Here is an 18,832-nt window from a genome sequence, read left to right as displayed (position 1 = left end):
TTTATTATATTTTTTACATTCTCCAGGACAGCCTACTTATTATCATTTCATTTTTACTGCCCACGTCTACGGCCGTGCACCTGTGATTTCTATAATGATTCTCTGCACAAGGCATTTATTATATCGCTTTCTATAATTTTATATGTTGTATTCTATTATACATATTGTACAGAGTCTTTTTATTTGTATCTATATTCTTCATTTGCGTTTTTTTCTAGCATTACCAATTGAACCCTGCCATGCAGCCCATCCTGTCTTATTTTATCTATAGGTCCAACCACACTACTACAGCCTGTGGACTCCTGAAGGAGATGTTCTCATTTTAAATTGTTAAACTCTCCGTAAACCAACTATTTGATTCAGGTGTTTATTTACAGAGATCTCTGCGAATGTTTATGGACTGAACTTAAAACAAAACCTGCAGCCAGACGTCTAAACGGGGCGCCCAGACTTGGTTTAAAGCTGCGTAAAGCCGAGCGGGCGCCGCGGAGACGGGCGATAAATATCACAGGGTTCTCGGCCAACGTGTTTTTGCAACCCTTCCAGGCTCGAACCGCCTCCCCCGCCAAGTCCGAGACGTCGGGAAGTCTTTAAAATGTATTGCAAAGAGGTTATTCCGAGCATCCGCGGCGCGGATGATGTGTCTGGGTGTGTGACATTAAGCGCAAAGATCTGTTTCTGCAGCCCGGAGTGTGGCTGAATGTGTGTGTTTGGAGAGCCGCAGTGTCTGGACAGGAAAGGACACACCTGTCTTGGTTTTTTTTTTTTTTTCTTTAGATCAACCTGTAGTTTGCAAGGTGTAAAAAGCAAAACAAAAAGCAGAATACTTCTGTTTGTAGGGCATCTGGGTTTCTTACTGGACCATGAACACTATAGTCATGTATTTTTCAGCACAGGTAAGCTGCTTAACTCTACCTCTCAAAGTGGGACTGGAGAGCGAGGGATAATTCAATAAAGTCAGCTTTCAGAGAGATCATGCCCTGTAAAGCCACGACACCGCCTGAAATCTACAATGACAAAACGGACAGCTGTTGACTGGGAGGGGGGGGGACGGACGCGGCACCGTGGCGAATCGGGTTCGCCGGTCGCATCCCGCCGCCCCCGCGTCATCGCGCCGACGGGCCTCGGAAGCCGATTCGCCGACGGGGAGGCATTAATGTATCAATCGGAGCCCTGAACCCTGACTGTCTTGTATTATGAAAATAAAAGCGTAATGAAAATCCTATTGATTTCTCCGTCTCCCTTTGACATGTTCGTTTAACGGCTACGGAGGCAAATGGAAGGAGCGGCGGGGAAATCCCACGAGTCTCCGACAACACGCCATCACGACGTATCAGAGAGCAATAGACGGATCCGATGTCAAGATCAATTTGTATAAAAATTATATTTAACTCGGCCGTCGAAGTAATCCGTGCAAAGATACCAGGAGCGCGTTTAAGTCATCGGAACAGGCATTTCAAGCCGGTGTCAAATACGTCGCGACCTCTATTCTATTTGCGTTTCTAACCCAGAAAGAGGATCGAGCTCTTAATCCAGCCGGATTGCGGAGGCATGTGAGGCATCAGAGTCACAGACCATCGCTTCTTTGATCCACCGCAACCCTGCAGAAATGTCCTTGATCTAAGATGCAGCCGTGGGGGGCGGCGGCGCCGCGCTCCAATCTTATTGCTCAAGCCTTGGCAAAAAAAAAAAAAAAAAAACACTGATTTTTATTCCGGATGATGCAAAAAAAAAAAAAAAAAAAGGGCTATTTAAATACAGCCTCAAAGGACGCCGGAACATTTTCTCTGACATCAACGCTGCCCGTTTGTAGCCATTAGACAAATGACAGTGAAATCGACGGTGAAGCACCGGGAGACGGGGCGAGGCGGAGAGCAACCTGTGAGGCGTTTCCTGCATTTTCGAATTTAAAGAAAGTAAGATAACGCATCTTCCGAGTGTGATCCCCCACCTTGAATCAGCACGGTTAAAGGGACGGTTGAGGGAAACACGTCCGTTCTCTCTCTTATTCACACATCATATAGAGACATACACCCATTCACCCACTCATTCACATTATTATGTATTTAGTTATCTATCCATATTTATCATATTTGTCACTTTTTTTGTCTTTACTTTTTTTCTTCTTTTAAATGTGTATTTTGTGTATATGCATATGCATGTACGGTGTCCTTGAGTGTCGGGTGGGACGTCTCAAATAAAACCTGCGATTATTATTTATTATTACATATAAACATAAGGGATCACCCGTTTATTTTCACGCCATATAGAAAAAAAATTCACACGCCATTTGGAATGAACATTCATAGATTTACATGGTAAACTTTTTATAAAAAACATTCAGTCTCATTCACAATATTTATTTATTCTATTTTTATTTCTGTATTTCTTAATTTTTCCACTTTGTCACTTTTGTTGTTTTTATTTTATTGTTTCTTTGGTGTTTCATAGTGTCGAGTAAGGTGCCTTAAATAAAACGTACTATTTTTTAGATTTATAGAGGTGTAACCGATCACCTGCTCATTTACACGTCAGATAGATATGTAAAATCATTCACTTTCATTTCCCATCATTTATTTATTTATTTATTTTTTAATATTCCCACTGACATGTTCATTGTTTTTATTTTATTGTTTCTTTTAAAATTTTATTTATGTGTATTTGTATATGTCCTTTGAGTGTCGAGTGAGGCGTCTTAAATAAAATGTTCTATTATTATTCATTATTACATACAGGCATAATCGACCACCTGTTCATTTGCACATCATATAAAAAAAAAAGTCACGTCATTTAAAACAAACACACACGCTTTCACACATCATATAAAAATGTACAACCGGTCACTCTCATTTATTTATATTTTGGTTATTTATTTATTTTTTATTCTACTAATTCTTTTACATTTATATTTTGTGCATATGAATAGATCTGTACGCTGTTTTTGAGTGTCCGGCGAGGTGCCTTAAGTAAAATATACTGTTATCTATTATTACATGGAGGCAGAACCATTCACACTTTCATTCACACATTTAGAGCAAACACACACACTTTCACACATCATGTCGAGACATACAAGCGTTCACTCAGCCATTCACACATCCGGGCGATTTATACATGTTTTTGGCCCGTGGGAGGAACCCCACTCAGACACGGGGGGAACATGGAGACCCCACAGGGAAAGAGCCCCCAGTGGGAATCCAACCAGGGAGCTCGAAGCGCTAACCACCCTGCGCTCGGTGACGCCTGACCGCCGACGCTTGAACCTAAAATACTGTTTACACGGCCGAGAATACTCACATCCATAAACAAAGCGCGGCCGCGTTGTGCCGAGTGTGCGATTCGGTGCTTTATTGCCGATTCTGTAGCAAATCCATATTCATCCGGTATTCCATGCGTGACACTTTCGTTTAAAAAAAAAAAAAAAAAAAAAAAAACACGGGTGTAAAATGTAGTCATAAAAAATAATTGAACCGAGGGATGCAACTGTAAAAAATTATATTATATATGTGTGTGTGTGCATATATGCATTCTTTCGGCTATATGCAAACTGAACAGTGGCTTTACGGAATCATTACCATCCCTAGTAAAAATTTCCATCCCACACGCTGTGCGGTAAAATGTCTCACAGCAGAGCGCCATTTTTTTTTTTTTTATTTTATATGGACCCGCAAAAATTCGGTGACAAACCTCTCCAACCCGGGGTGGCATTGTTTAAATCCGGCCTTCTACTGCTGCGTCCCAACTGTTGACGGCGAGTGACAAAAGGGACGTGGGCGGAGGGACGGCGTCAAACAGATCCCGTTCCGTACGTTTATCTCTCACGTGACGGGATTCGGGTTGTCGGGTGAAAGACGTCTCGCCGCCGCGCTCCGAGCGCGCGCGTGTGTGTGTGTGTGTGTGTGTGTGTGACCACGGCCTTTCGCTTCAATTTGTCTTCACTTAAACGTGATGGAGAAAGAGAACCGCTCGCTCCCGTATGGATTAATCTATATCTCTGAATATGCGGTCGATGCACGGGGCATTCTCGGTACCACAGAGTAATAAAGCCGTCAGAAAAAAAAAAAAAAGAATAAGCCAGAATTGAGGATAAACTGACACAGGGGCTCTGACAGCAATAAACCGAAATGCTGGGGAATTAACCGGGATATTACGGCTAAAGCTGCGGGTCTCTGCAGCGTCTGTTGGGAAACTTAGACACATGGACCAGAAACATGCGGCGGCCGCCAAAACGGGGAGGGTGAAAGATAACACCAATCTGCCTCTATAGAAAAAAAAAAAAAAAAAAGAAAAACACAGGTCAAATCTTTCTCTCCCAAAGCGACTAAGATTGTCATTTGATTAATGAATAATGTGAATTATACTTTTAACTCTGTCAGACTCATTAGCGCTTCAGCAGCGAGAACTATTTTCCCGACACCGGGACGGCGTCGCTTCTTTCCGAGGCCGGTGTTTTGACTCCGGGTGTCACGGTGACAGAGATTTACTGTGATGGCGCTGATGCCAGGATTTGTACTGCAACGCTTTGCAAAAAAAAAAAAGATAAATAAATAAAAACATGGCACATTTAACATCGTGGCTGAGCAATATTCCCCAAGAGTACGTGTAAAAATAACATTATTCAGTATTGGGGGACAGGAGGGGGGTTCTCAAAGGGGAAACTACACAAGAGGTGTATTTATCATCCAGATTTGAACGTAGAAAGCGACGCTGGAAGACTTCCTGCAGGAACTGACAGCCGAAGTGGCGTGTCGCCCTCCCCCCTCTCCCAGCCCCCGTCCACGTACGTGTTGTTTACAACCGAGAAGACGCGCACAGTCGGGGCACGCCGGCAGACGAGGTTCTCTCTAATACTAGCAAACCGGTGGGCAGATAAGAGAAAATATGTATTTGGTTTTCATTATCGTGTTTTCATTATCAGCAGTTTGAGGCGGTGATTCCAGATACTCATGACAAGTCTTGAAGACATGCTCCCCTATCACTCGCACCTTTAATATTACCTGCCAGTGACTCCTTCCTGCAGACAGGACGAGGTCAATAAACTCATTTATTCATTCATTCGTTCATTATCTATCCCGCTCATCCCGCGCTCAGGGGGTCGCGCAGGGGAACGGAGTCTATCTCGGCTGTCATTGGGCGGGATTCGCCCGGGACCGCCCGCCCGTCAATCACGGAGGCCACAAATCGAGACGAGCCGCTATTCGCTTGTCCTACGGTGACGTGCAACCGTTCATCCTCTCATTCACGAAACAAATATTCACTCTCTCCTTCACACCGTTCAGACCGTAAGAGAGCACAGCAGTGTTTTTCCCAACGGTAAATCGAAACGCCTGTTGATGGCAAAGTCACGTTTCGAGACGTACGACCGTTCACGTGTCAGGTGCACGCAAAAGTATTCACTTTCTCACTGACATGTCGAACGGAGACGGACGACTGTTTGCTCTCTGTTTTAAAAATGATTAATCTTTTAAACGTGTATTATGTACATGTATCTGTCCGTACAGTGTCGAGAAAAGTGCCTTAAATAAAACGTACTATTTATTAATATATAGAGAGATAACCGTTCACTCTCATTTACACTTCATTTAGAAAAAAATATTTTATTCATTAAAAATTAAAAAATATTTATATATATATTAATTGGACCACTTTGTCACTTTTGTTGTTTTTATTTCATTGTTTCTTTAGTGTTTTATAGTGCTATATTTTAGTCATTTAGAACAAAGAATACACATTATGCAGAGATGTGCAACCATTCACTCTCATTCACATTATTTCAATTCATTTTTTGTGATCTATTTTTTTACTTTTACCATGTTTTGTCACTTTTATTGATTTTATTTGTTTGTTTCTTTTAAATTTGTATGTTGTGTCTATGTATATGTCTGTATGCCGTCCTTGAGTGTCGAATATGTTACCCTAAATAAAAAGTTCAATTACCTATGATTGCACCGGCGTAACCGATCACCCGTTCATTCACACATATTGATCGCACGTCCTCCATGCAATCCTCTTATTCTCACAACTTTCTTGCACCACTGCACTACGGTGCCGCATCACTGATTTAACTTTCCGTTTGCGGCGTTTAAAAAATTAGATGCACATTTGCATATAGTGAAAATAATAATAATAATCATGATAAAACACCTCATAAGGAAATGATTATAAGGGGGATCTCAAGTTGAGCCCTTTAATTCATTACCATAACCACAGGAAATTGCAAATTAGTCTTCGTAATATGGAAATGTGTTACTATTCTGCATATGGTTTTGTTTAACACTAACCTTTTCAATTTAATCTCGTGCACGGAACCACGGGGAGAGAGAGAGAGAGGGAGAGACGGCCGATTTCTTCTTTCATCGTCGGTTACATTTAACAGCTTATTAAACCGGGGAACCGGCGCTACTCGTCCTGCATCTAAATACGTGCGCGCCCGTGTTTTTCTTTGTGCTATTCAGTTCCACATTTTTTTGTCATATTGCTGAAGGGGCCGCCAGCTTAGCTGCGAGCGCATCACCCTATAATTGTTCTTTGGTTGGTATCTGTCATGACACTTCTATAGGTCTGCAGCCACTGTCACAAAGCAGAGCCCCGCAGCCTTAATGGCTCCGCTCTATTTTTTCCCTTCGTGTTTCATACAACCAGCCTTTGTTCCTCGTAGCACAATCTGGAGATGCCATTAGTGGCGGCGGAGACGGTGATATTCGGTGACAGCCAATGACTTCGCCGGTCAAGAACATGCCCTACAGTTCTAGGAGTGTCACACACACCCCTCCGCTGCGGCTGGACGCGGCCTGAGCTCTGCCAGTTCACCTTTTGTTCCGGCTCGAGGAGAAGCCGCATCCTAATTGTGCGACGCGGTTGGAGTGGGGTGTGTGTGTGTGTGTGTGTGTGTGTGTGGGGGTCGGGCGTGGGCGGCGCCACAGCGTGATGCCGCCAGCTCTCCTTGTCAAACATACCGCAGGAGGATCCAACACGGGAAAATTAGGCGAGGAGGGTGGCGCTGGTTTCGCTGCGACTGGCAGTTTTTTTGTCGCGACTATTGTCATCACATTTATGGCTGAGCTCAAAAAAAAAAAAAAAACATGCAGAAATTCTCCAAGCGGCTGGGCAGGGTGATAAGCGAAGGGCTACATGGCCTGTTTGGAGCTGATAACTCCGACTCAGCATAAATCAAACACCTTCTGGCGATTCAAATAATTTGTACAGTTGGGCATCATACGTTGAGAAAAGGCGGGGGGGGGATAGAAGAATTCAAGGCCGGCCTGTATCATCATGCCTCAGCGCCCCAAAATGAAACGCTGCAGACTTGTCAAATTATATCTTCCCGGTGAAATGCTTATGCTGTGATTTTACAGCATTACTCTAAAAATATACAGCGCGTGTTTTTTAAAAACACAACCGCAAAAAAACCCTTGCGGCAACCTCAGGCATGAGAGAAGATTTTTTTTTTTTCTAAATGAACCCCGACGTGTTCGGGGAACCAACTGCGGCCTCGTCGGTGGAATGAGACGGCGGGCCGGGTTCCCGTGCCGACGGGGGGGGGAACGGCTTTACTCGGCCCTCGCCGCGCTCGTGGGACCCGGAGCCTCCGGTGTTTGCTTTAGAACCTGGCAATTTCCACGGCGCTGCGAGGGCTCGACACAAAATGGCAGCCGGCGCACACAGGCTGGGCTCCGCAGAGGGAAATAAAAAAAAAAAAAAAGAAAATGTGAATCCCGACAAAAGCTCAAAGGTGGAAACGCCTTTATCCCGACGTACCGAAGTCCGGGTTGTCGATTTAATGAGGGGAGGGAGATGAATTGTACGGCGGCCGGTTTTAATGTGCGAGGGGAGCGGATAGAGGGAATTTGAAAAGAAAGACAAGTTTTTGTCGTAGCGTAAGCGAGTTCCTTCTCTTTTGTACACGGACTTAAACTGTTTCGCAATCTATCTTCATCTTCTGAACACAATAGCATCCCTTAAGCGCTGTGGGAACCTTTTGAGGTTCCTTGAAACTTTTCAGGATCTAGGCTCCAGAGGAACCAGGGACCTCCAGGGCAGTGGCGTTAGATGGAGGAGGTGGATTTGCAGCGATGAACCCTAAAGGGAGGAGTAAGAAGAAGAAGGTACCCATGAGCTGCAAGTGATTGGTTGAACCCCTGAGCCAAAACCATCACCTGATGCTTCTTGCCGACCCAAGAGCGCCATTTTGAAAAGCTACAGGTCACCGGACGGCTGTTTTCTTGGGACCAAATGGGACAGAACCAGCAAGGAATGGAGTGACGAAGAGGTCCGAGCTCTTCCGGCCAGCCGTATATCAACATTTTAGCTAAAATAGCAAACTAGCGGCCGGGTTGGTGCAGTTCAGGGAGAAGCCAAAGACACTTCAACGCATCTGATTATTTGCAACATGCAGAACGTGATGGGACGATGTCCGTGTCGTCTTCCTCCTCTTCTACTTCTTCTTCTGTGGTTTGTTTTTGAGAGTAATGCACGTCAGAAAACTAAAATGCAAAACCTAGAGTGCGAAACTTAAAGAGTTCCCCAGGGGGGAGGCTGGTTCCTGGAACGAAATTGGAGTTTGAAACTTCTTAGATCATTTCTGTCTGAAAACAGCGAGTGGCTTCTTCACGCATCTGAACGAGTGCTTGATGACTTCGAGAGGCGAATGCTCATCTTGAGATGATTGCTTTGCTCTTTGTTTTAAAAGCAGGAAGGCAAATATATAAATATAAAAAAAAAAAAAAAACAAACGTAACAAAATAAAACTGATGACATTTACAACATTCGGCTGGAGGAGTTATTCAATTATCACTGGAGTAAAGGTCGCGGAGCCGAGTATGTAGTTTATGCTGCAGATTGAGGATTTAGACGAGCCTGACACGACTTTTCAGTCGGCTTCAGAAAATAAAAATGTAATGGAAGGACCGAGCGCGGGACACCGGCCTTACTTCTCACCGCGGCACCTCCGTCGCATATCGACGGATAATTCAGGTCTGAAAAGGACCAGTAAAAGGACAAACCATGAGATGAGTCATATAAACACCCCCGGCTTCAAACCGAGATTCGAAAGCGACGACGGAGTGGATCGCCTTATCGAGGCGGGGTCGTTCCGGGGATTCTCTGGTAAACGACCGTTTTTTGTTTATGTTCGTGTAATATGAAATATAGTATACGCAGAACTAAAGTGTGACTGTCGGAGCCTTGAAATGCTTAATTCAGGGTCGTGCGTTTGGTTAAGTCGTGTTTGTTTTTAACATTTAAATATTTGAAAACCCTTTCAGTACAATTAAAACAATCGTAATATTAAATTACTCATCACAGCGAAGGGAATGAGACTCCGTTTTCCTTTAGTTTTCCCAAGCTTAGCGGATCTTCTGAAGCAACATGTCACAATAGACGGTCACGTGCGTCATAATTTATTCATTCCTTTCCGTTCCAACTCTTGATTTGACATGAAAAGATGACGGAGCAGCTTCATTCAGCCAGAAACCAAAAGCACTCCAACATCATGGGGACCCTCCGGAGAGCGGGGTTCGGCTTTATTAAAAGAACATGTAACTGACAAAGCTAAAATGATCTAAACGCTAAAACACGCCTGCGTGGCCCCGAGGAACCGTTTGGCGCCGGCAGAGATACGATTTTGATACGAACCTGGACGGTGGAGAACGGATGAATGTCTCCGCGTGAGGCGTGAATGAATGATCGCATGTGTCTGTATGGTGAATGAATGAACGAATGAATGAAATGCGGGCCCGTGATAGATCCAGGGGGAACGCCGCCGCCGCCGCCGCCGCCGCCGCTCGCTCCAGCATGTCTGACTGCAGGGTCACCGCAATAGATAATGGCTGAATGTTGGGGGGAAAAAAAAATCCCTTTCTGCGTGGAGTTTGCATGTTCCCCCCGTGTCTGGACGGGTTTCCGGGTTCTCCACTTTCCTCCCACAGTCCAAAAAGAGTCAATTGGGGAAAAATTGCCGCAAATGAGTGAGTGAACGGTTGTTTGTCTGTATAGATGTGGGCCTGCGATTGACTGGCGACCGGTCCAGGGTGAACCCCGCTTCTCGCCCGATGACGGATGGGCTCCAGCGTCCCCCTCCCCTGCGACCCCGAGTGCAGGATAAGGCGCAGATGATGGACGGACGCTACTCAACGCCGATTTACATGCTTCACTTGAAAAGTAACCCACATGTTATTTATTGCTTTAAACGTTAACAGATAACATCATATGTGTATCACTTCTACTTGTATTCTTTGGGTTATGAGGGCACTATTTTAACCGACGACGAGTCAGAATTTAATTTATTATACTACCCAAGATGGATGAACCGCGAGCAGCTGGCTGCCATCTAGCGGCGCCAGCGGTTCAGCGTCTTGCTAAACAACGCTTCGACAGGCTAGAAGGAGGAGGTTTCGGGGGCTTTCGCTCTACCTCCTGCTCCACGCCCCCCCTTAAACAACAGGGCGGGGGGCGGCCGGGGGTGCATTGCGAACAAAACTCCCAAGATTGACAGATATTAAGACAAATGTCAACAGCCGTAGCTCCCTCGGGGTCGTTTCGGGGGAGGGGCGTCCGCTAACCTGCCGCCTCTGACCTTCCGAATATACAGAATCCGATTCGCGTATTTCTGTTCGACTCCGCCGAGACCCGGGACAACGAGAGACCTTTGAAATCCGAACTCCGACAGTCAGAAATAGCATCACGTGTCACTTCTGCTCGCGGAGAGTGAGGCTCATGTCGGCACTTGGCATGTCACTTCCATCAGGAGCACAGATTTCACAGTAAACTCTCTTGACACTGATCAAAATAGTGGCGGGGGGAGGGGCTGGGCGGAGGCGGAGGCGGGTGGGGGTTGCAGGATAACAACGGTTCTCTTCCCCCTATCTCAGTCCCGCAGGCTATTGAGATTTTTTTTTTGAGTGCTACAAACATTTTTGTGGCGTTATTTAGAAACATCCTCTGGATAAATCCGCAATCGGAACAGCGCAACGCAAACCGTGCCGGCAAAGGGCAAATGAAGATACTCAAAGGGGGAAAAAATGACAGATATTACAGGGGTATTTTTCCACTCTGCATCACACCTTAGCTGGTAAATCCAGATTGGCTCTTCAGGTCCAATTAGACTGTCAAATCAGGAATAATGGAGATTAATAACCCTCTATTGTATTGTCAGCTTATGATGGGATTTTCGGAATTGGCATTAAAAATCCGCTACGGGGACGTAGGAATAACAGATGGAAGCCATAAGAGGAGCGGTTAATGACGCGGAGTGAGCCGACATCGGTCAGAGAGCGACGGCTTCGCCGGACGCCGACGTTCACGCTTTCCACGACGAACGCCGGGAAACGGGAAGCTCCTCCCGTCTGCTGGGACCGCCGTGGCCTCTGCTTTTAAGAGATCAACTTTATCGATCCCCATAGGGGGAAATTCCTTTGTCACAGGAGCGTAATTATCATGTAAAAAAAACAAAAATGTAAAATAAATATGAATATAAATATAGATAGAAGACAGAAGATAGCAGGACATCCACGAATAAACAGACAGCAGCAACAACAACATTGGGATAATAATGGACAACCGGAACAAAAACAATAATATAAAAAGTGAAAATTCAATGACAAGTATAAAGTAAATAAACAAAAATAGGCAGGATGTGTGTGGGCTGGGACCAACAGAAGGAAGAAAGAGCAGTTAGAGCGTGACGTGAATGGGTGAGATAGTGAGATTATGGAAGCAGCAGAGTGACCACGGTAACTTTATGTTTCAGTGACCGGATCCACACAGTTTCCGAGTGTCCGCGTCCTCCCACTGTCCTAAAAAAATCATGCACGGCGTTCACCGGTAACCTAGAATCGCCCGGTTGTACGAACGGTTGTCGGTCTCTGTACGATGCGGGCGAGCGAGCGAGCGGGTGACTGTCCCCTCGGTATCGATCGTGACGGAATAAAACGATTGGATTAATTCATATACGCCGGTAACACGAAGCTCCTAACGTGAGAAAAACTATCAGACCTGTAGGCGCACGTCCGGATCTACATTATTCACTGTCCAATTAAGACAAAACACCGCACGGGAAAGACGTGCCGATCGCCCGTCGAACACCGCCGGGCGCCGCGGCGGATCTTCCGTCCGCCCACGGCAAATTTCACGCCGATGCCGGTTTCGTCCGCGCCGGGCCGACGGAGCCGAAGCCCGGCTGCACTTTAATGAAAGGCGTATTAATGGACTATAAAATGCAGCTTGTGCTGTTCAATTTTAAATAAACAAGAGCCCACATTTGCAGACCTGTTGTTGGAATATCTCCATTTTAATGAGCGAAGCTTCAGATCTGCAAATTCTAGACGATTTGCGGCGCGTCCCTTCGAGTGGAAGCATTCACTCCCCCAAGATAATGCTGTTGGAAGCATCAAGAAAGAGCAAGTGAGCAGAAAATACCAGCAGCCTAAAATTAATTTACCACAAAAAAGGGAGCTAATTAAGGAAACGATGCACATATTTAAAGGCGACTCTTTCAGCCAGGATTAACGTGTTTTGAATATATTCTATGTGAAAGACTATGTCGGGACGGATGCGTGAGTTTTCTTCCGATTTTGCAATTGTAAATAAGTCATTTGAAATTCTTCAGGTATGCATTTATGAGCGGGATCAGCAACTTTACTGATGAAAGGACCGATTTCTCCCTCCATTCAGAGTAGCTCCCATTAACGGCACTTTTCCACCCGTTATTCCAAAAAGCGTTCCCGATAAAACAGTGAAATCGGGACTTTTCAGCTTTCCCAAAGTTCTTTGACGGCCGGCGAACGTTGCGAGTACGGATGAAGAACGCCGATCGGCGGAACCCATGGGCGGCGCTTAATTTGGTTGTTTTTCTTACAACTGTGTTGTGCTTTTGAAATGCAAATACAATAAAAGGCTATTGTGTTCTATTCCACTTCCAAACCCGTTTGTTTCATTTCGACACGCTTCCGTTTTAATCGTCCGACGTGCGAGGAGCGGACGGTCGACGCGGTCCGGGCTCGATGATTTGCCGCTACCTGAGACCGCCGTCTATTTTCGTGCGGATCGCGGGGTTTGAAAACATTTCGCTGTAGTTTGTCGCCGCAAATGACAAATTTGGGTCTTTGTCTCCTTCTTTTTGCCACCTGCTAGCCCGGAGGTGTATCACGGTTACTTTAACCCTAGGTGCAGTCAAGCCTGGTTTGAACACTTCCACTGAACCTCGAGGTGTGGGTGGAAACGTGGACCGCGGAGATGAAGGTGGAAAAAAAAAAAAGGGGCTACAGATGATAAAAACATGAGCTCAAACTGAGAACTCCTGCAGGACTTTGGCAGCCAGGTTTCATCACAACCGACCGATGGACGCTTTAATTCCACCGATTGTTTGCAAGTCACCTCCGGCAACCGCGGCGAGAAGATTCCGCCCGAAAGAACGGCAAAACCCGGACGTGTGATGATGCACCTTATTAACTTCAAACAAATACGAATATCTTTAAGGATGCCGTGAAGAAGATTTTAATGACAAAGCATGTTATATGAATAGTTTTACAAAAGGAGAAAAAGCTGCGGGGCTCCCTGGCGTCTACCCGTGATGTCTCCGTATTTCATGTATTCTCGACAAAGGGCTGCAATACAGAATAGCATGACAGTGCCGATGTCTTATAATTGGCAGCATTACATAGCGATCGCAAATCTTTGATATCCAAGCTGCATGAAGAATCTGATGGTAAATGATGAAACTGTACGCTTTGATTCAGTGTGAGCGCCACGTCAGTGGACATTTAAATCCATAAAAGCGGTAATCAAGTGCAAGACCGTGATTGAAAAAAAAAAAAAAAGAAGGATCATCTGGCCTGAATGGCCGCTGTGTTTGTCACGATTAATTTTATTGGATTTGAAGACGTGTTCTCCGCGAGCCGAGTGTTCCTGGCCGTCTCACAGAGGAAAATCTGCCGCTAAGGCCCAAAGCTTTGAATATGTAACGTCAAGACCTCATTTCCCGTCCGGAAAAAAACGGTGTTGGGGAGTTTAAAAAAAAAAAAAAGCCAAAAAAACAATAAGAGCGGGACCGACGTCGCGGAGAGAAGCAGCTCTCTCCAACTCAAATCCGGCTGGACGACAAATGATTCATGATTTGTGGGAATCGTCTCGCAAAACGGGAAATTAGGTAACGGCAGGTGAAACTGGGACGATTTAAAGGAGGTCTGGTTTCGGCCAATAAAAATTGAAGGTTGCACAACCAAGGTATCTTATCAAAACTGTGAGACCTCGGTTTTTACTTCTTCATTTTTGTTGCCCGCTGCGCCCATATCGAGATAGATTATGCAAAATCCAAAATGAATTATTAAAAAGGGCGGTGGGACGGTTGAAGAAGACGACGAGCGGTAACTCGTGATTTGGATTCAAGGGCGAGTCCAGCGATCATCTGGCTGATCCCTTTTGTTAAAAAGACTTTATTTATTTTTCTAACATATCCCGGGACACAGTTCATCGCGTTGAGTCGTAGACACAAGATTTACATCACTATTTCGCTATTATCATCATTATTATTGCTGTTATTATTATTTAAAAGGGTTGCACAAGAAGATTACGGTCATATTTTTTTTTCATATTTCTTTGCCCTGCATGATGCGATTACATATTTGAGTTTCTTTATCTTTCTATAAATAGTGACGGAGCAAAAAGGTGACACAAATGGTATTTAGCTATGTCGTATCAATATTGAATTATTTACAAGCTTGGCGCTGAGCCCGATATCCGAGCCGTACATCCCATAACGTGCTGTATGCGCTCGAACGTGCTCCCGGAGTCAGCGCTCTGTTGACTCAGTTGAATTGCTTGCCTAAGGCATCGAGGTCCGGACACATACAAATAATTAGGAAAGGTCACCGCGGCTCCTGTCTTGTCAACAACATCACTTCAAGATGACAAATTCCGGCCGGGCCTCCCCTCGGATACCCTCACCAATCAACTCCGGCCAGCCTGGTTGTCTGGGTAGCCTCGGGTGATTTCTAATTATATGTCTTAAATGGCATGAAAAATAAGCACGGGAATAACAATGAGCCGTACCATCGGACGGACGGAGTTGCGTTTCCTTCTCGCGGTGAACGTTCGGACGTGGAAGGAAAACATCGAATTCCCGGCTGACCGCGTTACAACGTAAGACTCGGCGACCGCCGAGTCGAAACGCAAGACATTAATTAAACCAAATCACGGCGCGTCGTGAAGCCGAGTCCCCCCGGCGCCACACGGACAATTGTATTAAATGACCCCCGCGCCGGTCGCCTTCTCGCCACCTTTTGCCGTTTCTCCATCCGCTCGGCTGCATGATGAAGTGGAAGTGGTTTTCACATCGCTCCCTAGTGGCCTTGCTAAGGAACTATTAATCTATGCCTCCCCACATATTGCGTTCACAGTTGCCTCCCCCTGTCCGCTACCTGGGCCGAAGTAAAGGCCAACATAAGGCCCAGAGGAGCGGACACTCTTTTATTATGAGCTGCAGCGAGGCACCTCTGGGTTCCTAAGCACTTCCTCTGACAGTGACTGATGGCCAATTAACCATTTTGAGAAGACTATTGATTACCTGGAGAGCAGGAAGCTGCAAAGGGAACGTCTCCAAAAAAACGCCACTATTTCGAGCATACAAGGTTGCACGGCCAAATAAGACATCATGTGTGATCTTAGGGAGACAGAGGGAGTGCCGTGCCTAGAAAAGAAGTCCGACACTCAGGAATAAGCTGGCGCGTGTAGCACTAATCCGCTATATTGGTGGTAACGGTCACGACCGAGAAACTCTGGAAGGAACCAAAGTATCGTTTTTTTTCGGGTGGGGGAGCGACCTTGGACAACAGCCTCGACCTTCACACCTCGGAAGTGCCGAGCTTACTTGGGATTCCGCGGCGGCGGGAGATGCGCCCAAGAAAAACGCTCGGGTTTTTCGTAAACAAAAAAAAAAAGGGGGGGGGAGTCGTCCCGGAACTTGGCCGAAACCTTCTCTCCCGCGGTCCCCTTCGGGCGCAAAGGCCGACCGACCAGATGGGAAGCCGTGCAGAAACAAATCAGACAAACTACAAGCGAATAAAATTCTAATGTTCGGGAAACAACTTTGCACCGCATCGGAGCAGGCGAAAGGCCCAACCCCGACCCGCCGGATCATCGGAGCCGGGTAATTGAAACAAAAGGGCAGAATCTGACGTTGATATAGTGCCTTCGGAGGGGCTTCTGGAAGGAGCGCACAAAGGCGGTGCATCCTCCGTGTCCTCCGTAAGTTGGGATTTTCTTTTGCTTCTCGAGGCTGCCGTTTGCAAATGATAAGTGTGGGGACGCAGCCCGGTGAAAGATAAGGTGTCAGCACAAATGGAGCGCGCTCCTCCCTTGTTTAAGGTTGACCCGTGCTGACGTGCGCTATTTACCTTTTATTCATATATGCTAGGGAATTACATCCGCCTCTATTTATCACACTGACTCCTACCTTTGCAGGTATCTTTTATCGGGGTAATTATTCCGAATAAGTTAGAATCATTTGTTGGGACGGCGGCGGCTCAGTTGGAAAGCGGAGGCGTCCCTTTAATTTTAATATTGTCCTGTGTGTTCATACAAGGGTTAATTCAGCTTAAAGCCCGGATACATGAAGATGTTTATTTATTTATAAGTCTCTGCGTTTAAACCCATCGTGAGCGTTTAGGGGTTCAGTGTCTCGCTCAACAACGCTTCGACACGGAATCCATCCAGGAATGTTCGTTTCCGAGGACGACGCCTCCTTAATCCCGCGCCACAGATCACTTGCTATCCACTTGGAAAACGCCCAATTCACATTCCGCATTAAGAAAAGGTGGCGCAGTGGTTTTTGCTTCCACCTCAACAAGGTTCCCGGTTGGATTCTGAAGCGTACGGAGTCTCTATGTTCTCTTTTCCCGCGGGTTCCCCGGTTTCCTCCCACAAAAACACGCATGAGGTTCAATGGAGGCACCGAATCGGCCAGACTTGCTGATGAGAGAGTGACTGCTTGTTTGTCTCGATATGAGTGGTCATTTTTCTCCACTGGTGACAGATCCACGGTGAACCCCACAAATCGCCCAATGATAGCTGGGACGGGTGTAGCAGATAATTAATAAATACATTGCACAGCACTGAAACCACTTTAATTCTGACTCCCCTTTCTCTAAAATACAATTCCCAACCTTGCGCTGATTCACCCAAATCCAACGATCGGGAGGAAATAAATAATTTTAGCTAAAAAGAAATAAAGAAATAAAAAAAAAAAAGAGAAAATTCCCGCCTGGCTAAGAAGAGTCTCCCAGATTCATGTGTCATTTGAATTCATGCCCTCCATGGCCGCAGGGAGGAAGAAAAAAAAATCTTTGGCTGGTAAATTATTACTTTCCCGTAAAAGACCATCCCCACAAATACATGGCCATCATTTGCCGTGCATTAGCTATGGGACAGAAACGAAGCGGTTTTAAATTCCTTTGACCAGAAGGCAATTTTCCCCAATAAATTATGTTAATTTCAGCTTTCCTTTTCCCTTATCGCATCCTTTAGTGAGTCAATGAGGGGCGGGGGGGACGACAAAACTGGCTGCGAGGACGACAACTGAGGATGATTCACTTCAGAACGATGAGATGTCTGGCAAATTAATCCCTTGTACTGCCGCGCTATGAAAACAGACACACACGCACACAAATGACTGGATTATGCAATAGACTCCCGCTTGTTGTCGTTTAGCGGCCACCTCCTTGCATCATCGCCGGGCTTTTCCATCCCGTGGAAACGTGCACGGCGAGCCGACTGCTCGCACCGACAGGAAGGTGGTTGCTACCAAATCCCTCCGGTGTCCAGACAACACCGGACGACAATTGCTTGGCAACAGTCTCGGCGGGCAAGAGGGAACAACAAAGAAAAACCCACGGTTCTTATTCGCTCGGGCTTCGGATGATCTTTCCTCGCGGAGGTGACTGGTGAGGAGTGCGGGAGAAGCAACAGGAGACGGAATAATTTTGCAGACGCGCCGGTTTGAATATTGAGAACGCGAGCGAAAATAGTACGGCGCTTTGTTCCCCGGGCTGAAAGCAGCCGACCCCCCCCCCCCACACACACCCCCTCCCCGGCCCGTCAGATCGCTCACAACGCGGCAAAAAGAAAAGTGCTTAGCTAGCTGGAAGCTGGATTGACAGGCCTACCTTTATTACTGACTGAGTTACGTTTCCCCGCGAAAAAGGACAAGTCGGCTTTTGATACTGATGAACGCTGAGTCAGCGCCTCGCCGCCCCGCAGAGGGTAGCTTGACTGATCTTAGTCGAGGCTGCCAGCAACGATGGAGAAGAAACCTGCAACCAAATTACTCAGGCTCCGCCACACCAGGGGAAAAAGCACTTGTAGGCGGGGAGACGATCAGGAGAGCAGAATTGATTCCACACGTGGATGGGGTCAATGCGCGAAGCCGAAAAAAAACGCCTGGACGAACGGCGTCGGACCGATATGACGGTCGCCCCGACCCGGCGACGTATCCGTGGCGGTTTGCGACCGCCGCCGCGCCTTCGCAAGCTGAAGGCAGAGGACGCCCCCTTCCCAACAGGCCTCGTAAACCGAATTGTAAACATCGGCGCACGTCTTCCGTGGCGGCGCCGAGTCCCCAGAGCGCCGCTGTTTATTTAATCATAATGTATTCACAATTAAACGCTAATTGATTCAAGAGAGAGCAGCCCCTCTTCATTCATCATCCTGGCGTCCTGGAGCAAGAGGAACGCGTTCAGCGACGAAGGGGTGACGGCGAAGATCGGCCAACCGCTGAAATCGACATCGTCGGGCGCACGGGTGGACTTTGCGCTCGGATCCACGATGTTGGAAAAGGTCACCG

The 18,832-nt window shown here is 46.4% G+C and overlaps 1 protein-coding gene across 4 annotated transcripts in view; it reads right to left on the bottom strand.

Annotated features, from left to right (window-relative positions):
• The window catches only part of unc5a (unc-5 netrin receptor A), a 174,342-nt gene that overhangs the window by 154,404 nt on the left and 1,106 nt on the right, over window positions 1-18,832 (bottom strand). The gene's annotated exons all lie outside the window — the stretch shown is intronic.

Source organism: Fistularia commersonii, chromosome 31 (assembly GCF_037954325.1).
Source record: "Fistularia commersonii isolate RoL2024-O1a breed Wild chromosome 31, RoL_Fcom_v1.0, whole genome shotgun sequence".
NCBI lineage: Eukaryota > Metazoa > Chordata > Actinopteri > Syngnathiformes > Fistulariidae > Fistularia > Fistularia commersonii.
Note: the sequence above shows the minus strand (reverse complement) of the source record. Positions and strands in the feature narration are given on the sequence as shown.